A 9,029-nucleotide genomic window follows, 5' to 3' on the forward strand; every position below is an offset into this window, starting at 1 on the left:
AAATTCATTGAAGCAGAAGATGTTCATTTCGCTCGCGTCTATTTCCGTGTCTGCTTTGACGGAGGACAATCGTTTTCCGTTTCTTGCACAGTTCCTCAATATTATCAACCTGAGACGTATATACGAAGTTGGATGACGGTTGTGCTGTCTGGCAAGTGGCGTCTGCGAGCCCAAGAGAGGCAAAACGGTTGGACTAATGCCATACCATGCCAAAGTACGTATGTACTTTTGATCCGCGTGAGACATCGAGAGAAAAACGCGTTTGCCGGATCTTTCACTGGCTTAACACTAAAGCTACCGACACTTCGCGTATATCTATTCCTACCGATTTACGATTTTTACGATTTGAAGTTGTTCATTGAGCCCAAGAATACAGTTTTAGGTACATATTCGCAATAAACGGTGAATTTTTGTAATGATATGTTAGGCAAAGGTACCGATACGCGGCGATACGACGTAACCATGCTGTATTATGTGTCGGCGTTTTACATTTTTCGTTGTATAATACAATTTTTGGGTTTAAGCCGCTGGGGAGCGGAGCTTTTTTATGTATTTTTTTTATTTTTTTTCTGTCCTGAAAACTTGATCGCAAAACAGGACGCTTCTATTCCTACCGTGAGCGGTCAAAATGACCGATGATTAAAGAAGTAATAGTTTTTATGATTTAACTTAGATAATGGTTAATTTATAACTAAATGTATATAAAATGATGAACTTTCATAAAATTTTGTCCAAATTTACTTTTGTTTAATTTCAATTATAGACTTAAATTATTAGACACTTTTATTTATATAGAGATATATCTTATTCAACTTTGGTGCATTTTTACAAATTATCTTATTATCAAATGTACATTTACCGCATAAATATTTCCCGCATCTTAAACAAATTTTCGTAATTTTGTAACCTTTACAATTTTTTACTTGATAAGTTTTTTGTAGTAATGAATCTGAACTTGTTGATAGTTTTATTGCATGGCTTTTTTCCCGCGATTCTTTATGTAAAAATAATTCCCGCGATTCTTTATGTAAAAGTAATGTATGCATTATGTTTATAACAATTTTGTGAATTCTCTGTAAATTGGCCCCATACTGTAGATACCATTGCAAATTTATTGGTTCGTAAACGTTGACTTCTTTCGCTCTTCTTATCAAATCGTATAAACCATATAATTTCAACAAAGTCATTCCTGCTCATTGTTTTTGAAAAAAATGCAGGTCTCCAAATTTTATTCCACAAATATGAGACATCTAAATTTTTTGCCTGATATACACCGCGGGCATATAGCGGAGCAATAAATGCATCTAGTTTTGTAGCATCTAGCTCCTTCTTAGTCCCCAGTACTCTAAATACTTCTTCTTCCGTACATTTTATTATATATCCTTTATACGGTGACCAATGATAAGATAAAATGCCATCTTTACTTGTCCTTTCATTATATGCCGTTTAGCATATCCCTAAAAATATTATGAACTGATGTCCTGCCACGTTTGGGACTTGCATCTATTTCTCTCCAAACTGTTCCATCGGGCCCACTTTCACTCTCTGCTGTCAACGATAACACTGAACAGTCTTCTTCTATATCCTTCATTTTTTTAATAATTTTTTTGTTGAAAAATCTTGACATTTCTAAGGTAAATATTTATCACAGAATAACACCATGTACGGAATACAAAAGTTATTGTCAAACAAATTTAGATGTCGACTAATCGACTTAGAAACCGAGATGTATTCTAGTTGAAAAGACAATAGTAAAATAAAAATATGATCTGTGACAGCGATATTTATACGAAAATATTGATGAGTATTGACCATACTGCACCAACAGTTACTCGAGGATGGAGTTGGGAAAGCTTTTCGCGTGTTTTATAGCAATGAGCAATAACCCTAAGAAACTTCTCGACTTTTAAAATGTTTGAACAATAGACTGTAAAAAATACTAAATTTTGTGGCGGTTCCTTAGGATTATTATGGACCTGAGTTGATATGTCTTGACTGCTGGTGGCTATTTTGTGTAACAGCGGGTGTAACAGCTATTATTATTTGCTATTGCTGATTTTGTTTGTCATCTGACCTTGAAATAGCCTTTTCTTTGTACTGATTGCATTTATTTTAAGAATAACTGACATATTTTGTCGGGCGGTCAAAATGACCGCTCACGGTAGGCAAGACAGAGTACAAATTTTTCTCAGAAAATAAAAGAGCAAACTAAAATTAATTACCGAAAAATATACTGTATGCATGTTTTAGGAAAATTCAGAAATTATGAAGCGATATCATAAAGTTTAAATATAGTTAAATTTGTGTAGAAATCGCAAGAGCGGTCAATTTGACCGCTCCGGTAGGTTTAGTGTTAAAAGCAAAAACTGCACGTGTAACATCTGTGATGCGAGTATCCTTACTTCTCTGCGTTTTTTGTTGGACAAGTTATATTTCCCTTTTTTAACATAAGATATGAATTGGCAGAGAATATAAAATGTGTAAAAAGAGCAAAATGTTGAATTGTTGCCATATTATTATCGGGCAGTAAAGTTAGAATATTATGTAGTTGATGAAGTCACAACTTACTAGTACTGATCCATTCTTTTGCATAACGTTCGTTAATTTAGTAAATTAGATAAAGTACTGCGAAACAAATAAAATATTGCAACTAAATTTTACAAATTAAAAATAAGCTAATTATATTATATTATGTGTATTATGTCAGTCATCTTTTTAAATTACACGCGGGGATGAGAATAAGCAATTAATGAAAAATTATTGCTTAATTCTATTTTTAAGTCGATGTTTAATTATTTATCGTATATATATATCGGAGATGAAAGGACATCGAAGCCTCCCCTTTGGAACTTCGGGATAATCCCCTAACACCGTAATCTAGATTCTATCATAGGCGTAATTAAACAATTGTCTTTCGTTCCGATTGTATTTGTTCGAGATTTGTGATAATGAGCTTGGATTCGAGGCGACAACCAGTCGCCGAACGTAGCCGCGGTCACGGGATGAACGCTTTGTCTAACAAAGGCATGGAGCAATTCTATAGCTCTCCTTAAAAGAAATAATTGTAGCGGCACGCGACAGTAAACATTCCAACGGTTTCTGTCCCGTAGCTCGCCACACGCAGACCCTATTCTTCAAATAAGATGATTGCCAGATGTCGATGCGTCTCCGCAGTACATGTTCAGCTAGCCTGAGGGCCCATTATAAATCTTAAGATTTAGTTGACTAAAGTCTTTCAAACAAACAGCCTTCGTCCCAACTACAAGAAGATAGAGGAGACCTACGTTTTCCAACGAACGACGTCTCCCACTAGCAACTTTCCCTCGAGCGCGGCTAGCATCTTTTTTTTAACCACCGATATGGAAATTGACCAATTAGCAGCAACGCCAATTTCCCTTACTTTCGGAACGCCGGCTTTTCTCGACGAATCCGATGATCTCGTGTCCTTAGACACACTCCGTCATAGTTTTCCTCCGCAGCATCATCGCGACGGTAAGTCATTCTCTCGTGAGGTCGTATTAGCGAGTTACTTAGTGTCTGTACGCTCGGTGGATATTCCACGTTTTAACAAAGAGTCCGACTTAGATTTTGTGAGGACGTACATCTATCATCCCATTGACCGCGGATTCGTTATTGAACCTAGGATCATTGTCATTAGTCTCTCGAGTATCTAATTACCACAATTGTCCAATTCTATAATAATCGTATTTGCACTAATCAATGTCTTCTCTATTACATAACGATATTGTGTAATCCAAACGAAGTTTCGTTTCACGCCCCTAACCCTAACTTTAATTTAAACCCGACATATATTTGGTATATCTAGTTAGTATAAAGAGTATCTTGTTGATAGAAGCTTGATAGAAAATTTGTATTTCAATCATTAATAAGAAGCGGATACATAATATAGTAATTACTAGATGTAAACATAGTGGCAAAATAAATCAAAGAAGCGAAATCCCTTGTAATCCTTAGTAACAAGAAAAATAATAATATTACCTATATATTTGATATATAAAATAATACAAATTATTTTTCTTATTTATGTATTTGTAAATGCTCGATTGGATACGTTTTAAGTAAAATGGTTAATTTTGACTAAATTGGCTATTGTGAATTCGAGATTGTGATAGGTCATTTGTATGCGCCTTCGTTTATCCTCTGATGAAATAATCGATTAGATAGTATTGATACAAGGCAAGAGCCTGCAAAAACTCAAACGATGCTCATTACACAAGCACCCAACGTAAATAATAAAATTTCCTGTTGACAATCCAGTGCAGAACGAATTATACATTATACGGTCGATGCGTCGCGTTTAAATTAAAGCGACATCCAGTGCGTTAAATTGTAATGGGCAATTACCTTTCGAATTAAGTTGCATTCTCTGTGTGGGCAGGACTCTAACACGGTGGGATTATTTTTATTTAAGCATACTTAAAAACTTCATATTTCGGCGGTCTATCTAATATTACTGTTTTTTATGGCATTACACTCTAGAATGATATTATACTTGAAAGAACTTTCCTGTTCGAAAATTAGCATGCTTAGTAATTTTCTTTTTCAGAATTTCTCTCTGAGGTGTAAGTGTTTTCCGTGATAATTGTAGCTGCTGGCTGTAGATGTCGCCGATGGGGTATTGCTATTTTTCTTCTAATTTAGATGCGCGGAAGAAAAATCGGACTCCGGTCGCCGGGATTTGAACCCGGGTGCCGAACGTTCGTAACCTAAGGCACTAACCACTGCGCTGCCGTCGTCCGACCTAGTTAGTGTCGAGTGGTGTTATTTGCTGTTGAGTGCCGCCACATCTCTTTCGATATTTCTAAGTTCTTCTAATAGAAGAGATCTTAAGCCTCATACAAAACGGAAATATTTTATAATTATAACAATTGTTGGCAATCTGTTTAGAAAATTAATATAATTAAAACAACAATTTGCGTGACTTCTTTTCTTCTCTTGAAAGCAAGAGTTTTTTCGCTCCTAATTTTAATGACTGTTACGACCGTTCGCGGAGAGACGCGGTCGCGAGGAAAACGCGTCAGCGAGAGGCGTAAATTCTCGCTACGACGCCAGAAAATAGTCGTTCCCCTGTTTCGATTAAGATAATAGGGGTAGTTCAATGAATTTAACACTGTATTAACAGGTTAACATAAAATGGTATATTTGACAATATTTAACAATAATATGATGAACACGCCACAAATTGGATGGAGTGTCCCTGAAATCTCGTTCTCGAAAACTTGTTAGCGAATCTCCGATGAGGAAGTGACCGGGAGTAAGGACAAGAAGGTTGTTTGGATCTGATGATATTGGAGTCAGCGGACGGGAGTTGAGGATAGACTCGATTTCAATGATAAGTGTATTGAAGTTTTCGAATGTTAAAAGCTCGTTACCTACGACGCGTCTGAGATGTCGTTTGAAGGTGTCGTTCACTGCAGCCTCCCACAACCCGCCGAAGTGAGGTGAGTTGGGAGGAATGAAGCATCATTCGACCCGTCGGTCGGCTAAAAAGGACTGAACCTTTACCTTATGATTGTCGGACTGCAGGAGGTTTCGGAGCTCTCGTAATTCGTTGTTGGCGCCAACGAAGTTGGTACAACGGTACAGAGTAGATTGTTACACAGAATCCTCGGCGAAAGATGAATCTTCGCAGAGCAGCAATGAAGGCCTCGCTAGTGAGGTCGCTGATCAGCTCGATGTGGACTGCTTTAATTGCAAGACATACAAAGATTGCTACATATATCTTGATTTTACGTCGGTTGCAATCCTTTCGTTCTTTGATGTAAGATGGTGCGCAATAATCGATTCCGACGTTGGTAAATGGCCGAAATTCCGTTATCCGTGCGGCTGGAAGGTCGCCCATTACGTAATCCACTGGAGGTGGATTGGCTCGGCAGCAATGGACGCACTTCTTCAGCGTGCTCCAAACTTGACTACGGCCGTCGATAGGCCAATAAGTTCTTCTTAGGGCATATAAGGTAGTTTGAGTTCCGGAGTGGAGGTTTAGGAGGTGTTCATGCTCGATTATGAGCGCTGTAACTGAGGATTTGGGTAGAATGATTGGATGTTTTTGATTGAAAGGTATTGGTGAATGACTGAGTCGGCCTCTGACTCGCAACATCCCGTCCTTGTCCAGAAATGGATTGGGTCGTTGTAGTTCCCCTTCACTGCAGAATTTCGATCTGTTCGGAGAATACGGATTTCATCTGAAAAATAACAGAGTTGTAATAATTTGACTAGTTTGTTATGCGCATTGGTTAAATCATGCGTGGTTAGAGGTCTCCCTTGATCCTGTTTTTGTCTCCATCGAAGGCAACGAGCGGTGATTCTTATTAGCTTGGGCCAAGAAGAAAATCTCTCCAGTAGACTATGGTTAGCCGGAATCAAGACAGGTTGTCTTCTTCTGCTCTGGTATTTCGATTAATGGTACTGGATTCCACGTCGGCCAGTATCTTTCAGGTTGTTGGAGCCACTTCGGTCCATGTTGCCAAATGGTTGGTCGCAGGAAGTCTTCGGATGATTGGCCTCGAGATATGAGATCCGCAGGGTTATCGGTGGTGGGAATGTGACGCCAATCTGAGGTGTGAGTCTTCATTTGAATTTCTGCCACACGATTAGCGACAAAGGTTTTCAGCGTATGGGGTGATGTATTAATCCGATGAAGAACGATGGTAGAATCAGTCCAATAAACGGTCCGAGAAATGTTGCTTGGTAAGGCCTGAAGGACTGTAGTGGCCAATGATATGAGAAGAAGTGCTCCACTCAGTCCCAGCCTTGGAATGGTTTGTGATTTGAGCGGAGCCACCCTTGACTTCGCAGTGAGGAGTCGTGTCCAGACATGACCATCCGGAGTGATGGTGCGAAGGTAAACGCATGCCCCATACGCCCTTTCGCTGGCGTCACAGAACCCGTGTAACTCAGACTTGATTATGGTTTTACGTTAAAACGGAAACTACGTTATTTAGCAATAGTAACTGCGCATAGTATTTACTCCATTCTGTATGTAAGTCAGCCGGAAGAGATGCGTTCCAATCAATTTTTAATGTCCAAAGTCGTTGGAGCAGCATCTTAGCTCGAACGATCACTGGTGCCAGTAAGCCAGTAATCCAAGAGGGTCGTAGATCTTGATCTTGGCGATTTCGGAGCTGATTGTTCTTTTCGTAATACGAGAGGCGGTAGAATTTTGACGGAATATAAGATCGAATCATCAAAGGAATTTCAAAGAACAACCAGCGTTTTAAAGGTTTGAGATTCACCTAGTAGTAGCTTATCGTTTATGTCCTGTTCGGAAAGTCCTCGTAGCAGTTGCCGGTCGTTCGATGCCCATTTTCGAATGTTCAGGCCGGCTAGCTTAAGCAATTCTGTGAGCTCCGTTCTCAATGATCGTACCACGACCTTTGTATCAACTCCTGTGAGAACATCGTCTGCGTAGAAATCTTGCTATAAGACTATCGCCGCTCGTGGATACCGATGTCCTTCGTCGTCCGCCAGTTGTTTGAGACACCGAATGGCTAGATAAGTAGCCGCTGACAACCCGAATGTCACTGTGATAAGTTGATAGGCGTCAACTTCTCCATCAGAGTTGCGCCACAAAATTTGTTGGAATTTCCGATCCTGTGGACGCACAAGAAATTGTCTATACATTTTTTCAACATCGCCTGTAAATACATATTGATGAGAACGAAATCTTAGGAGAATGAAAAACAAGTCATCTTGTAGTTTCGGTCCCGTATGAAACACGTCATTTAATGAAACTCCGGTGGTGGTTGGTGCAGATCCGTCAAACACGACTCGGAGTTTTGTAGTTTGGCTGGACTCTTTGATCACGCCGTGATGTGGCAGAAAATATCCGTCATCCGTGCAATGGTCCGCGGTAATCTTCGTCATGTGTCCTAATTCCAAGTATTTTCGTATTACAGCGTGATTTTGTCTCGTTGGAATCGACGTCAGAAGGATGTGAGTCGCTTCATCGCCATGGTTTCAGAGGATCCAAGCGAAAGGGTTGTTTCGTTAAAAGGGAGAGCGACAATGTATCGCCCTTCGTTGGTGCGTTGAACGTGATTTCGAAGGTGTTCCTTGCATTGTCGTTCCGCTTCCGAAATGTGTGAAGTGGGCGGTCCTTCGCCGATTTCCCAAAAACGGGCGAGGTCCGCCTATAAAGCCGTCGTTGAGGCGTAGAGGCATGAAATGCGTATGCTGATGATTGCGAGGTTGGGCTCCCCCCGATGACCCATCCGAATCGAGTTTTTTGCAGACGCAAGTTGGGCCCGTTTGATTGACTTATATCAAGTTGGCCGACACAGAGTGATGCTAGTGTTGGTCCGGCGCTCAATAAGATTTCGATCGGAGCAGGTCTATGGAATCTTGGATCGGATATGTTGGTATGATTAGGAACGTCAAAGTGCGTTCGTATGTGTCGTCAATGGAGGTGATCGTGGCCGTGATATAACATTTCGAGGTTGTCAATAACGTGTTGAGCGTTCCGATTGGGACCGAACAATTCCGTTGGTTGACTTTTAATGAGTTGGCGAGTTTTTCGGTGATAAAGTTCATGCTAGAGCCGGTGTCTAGCAGAGCTCTACAACGGAATGGTTGAATTTTATTGTTTAAGATGTTAAGACTGGACGATATATTTGATCCGGGTGCCTTTGTTCGCGATAACCGAGATTCGCGTTTCGGAGATGTTCGAGGAGACATTCGGGAAGACGTTCGGGGAGACGTTCGGGAAGACGTGGATACGCGTCTCGAACGATGTGACGAACGCGGGGTCGGTGAACTAGGTGATGATCGACCGTTGGATGATCGGTTGCTCGACGATCGACCGCTCGATAATCGGCTTATATGTGTTCGCGACTTGCCATGACCTTGGTCTTGATGCAAATATGTGTGGTGTTGCTGTCTTTTTTTTTTATTAACGTGGAAGAAATCTGGGGAAAAGCAGCGTAGTAGTACCGAACACCAACCGACTAAAACCTCCACGATGACCGTCCCGGCTGCGATCGAGAGAGGACCGGGTACCGGTTCGAGCG

The 9,029-nt window shown here is 40.4% G+C and overlaps 1 protein-coding gene and 1 long non-coding RNA gene across 7 annotated transcripts in view; one reads left to right on the plus strand and one right to left on the minus strand.

Moving 5' to 3' along the window:
- Nucleotides 1-9,029, plus strand: part of LOC100744104 — a 108,095-nt gene that overhangs the window by 33,206 nt on the left and 65,860 nt on the right. The gene's annotated exons all lie outside the window — the stretch shown is intronic.
- Nucleotides 4,309-9,029, minus strand: part of LOC105681281 — a 16,124-nt gene continuing 11,403 nt past the window's right edge. The window contains exon 3 of the long non-coding RNA XR_001102559.3: nucleotides 4,309-4,653. This is a non-coding gene — a long non-coding RNA (uncharacterized LOC105681281). The remainder of the gene's footprint in view (nucleotides 4,654-9,029) is intronic.

Source organism: Bombus impatiens, unplaced genomic scaffold (assembly GCF_000188095.3).
Source record: "Bombus impatiens unplaced genomic scaffold, BIMP_2.2 scf_0735, whole genome shotgun sequence".
Classification (NCBI taxonomy): domain Eukaryota; kingdom Metazoa; phylum Arthropoda; class Insecta; order Hymenoptera; family Apidae; genus Bombus; species Bombus impatiens.